This window comes from Otolemur garnettii, unplaced genomic scaffold (genome assembly GCF_000181295.1).
Source record: "Otolemur garnettii isolate 467f Iridium unplaced genomic scaffold, OtoGar3 scaffold00003, whole genome shotgun sequence".
NCBI lineage: Eukaryota > Metazoa > Chordata > Mammalia > Primates > Galagidae > Otolemur > Otolemur garnettii.
In genome coordinates, this window is record NW_003852398.1 from 13663777 (window position 1) to 13664856 (window position 1080).

The window sequence follows — 1080 nt, forward strand, 5'->3', positions numbered from 1 at the left end:
AAAGCAAAATAGGAAAATACATTGGTTACTCACTAACAGGGTAAGAAATACCATGGGAGTTCAGGCAACATCTGATGAAGCAGTTCCTGAGTTAGTAAAGAATATTTAAGGACCCTTCTAGGAGGAGACCCTTGCTGTAATATGTTAGTCCTTATGTCATATCGTTTATTTTCTTATGTACTTGAAGTGCTTGGCAAGAACTAGGACGTAGTAGGTTCTCAAACATTTGCTTGAAGGAAAAGATTATATACATCAGCATGATACATTAGTGCAGAGCATACATTTTAGAGCTGAGGCAGAAAGCATTTTCTCTGTCTGTATCTGATGAGAACTAAAATATCTTGTAAAATTAGTTGGGTTTTTCTCAGGACTCCGAGTGGCTCCATAGAAAGGCACAGAAATAATTCTGGTTTAGAAAGCCTTTGCAACGGTAATGAAGCCAGTGATCTTGGAAGATGAAAGGAGACTGGCTTCTAAAGAATTATAGTGGACTTTGTTAGCTTATTTAAATTATCTAAATCTGATGTAGTTGAAGTCTAGTGGCAAAGGTTTCTTTTTATGATTGTCTAAGAAAAATGTCATTTAGACCACCTTGACAGAGGAGGTTGTGGAAATATTTCTTTCAGGCTTGGGGAAATTTTAAGCCTGTGTTCTTTTTAGTGCATTGTAGCCTTTATTAAGGGCCAGTGAATGCTCCTCTTAATGTTACAGCAATATGCAAAGTTCCAATCACCTGGGCGTTAGTCATCAGAGAGTCATGTCAGTCATAACCCTGAAGTTGTCTCACAGAAAAAGAAGAGGACGAGTGTGGACAAAAGTTTTACCGTCCCGAATGTCACATTGCAAATGATTATTAATTCAAAATATTTTTAGCTCAGTTCTCCATAATCAGAGCTCATCAGACTATTGACTATATTCAAGAGGTAAGTAATTAAAAGAAGAAAGTCAGCATCATGAGTGAAATTTTACCTAATCACAGTGATTATTCTGGCCCACGTTGTCAGCTTGTGTGATTTCTTAGGATATAATTTTTGGATTCCATAGTCATGTAATTGTTGATTTGCTGGCATTTTTAAATTA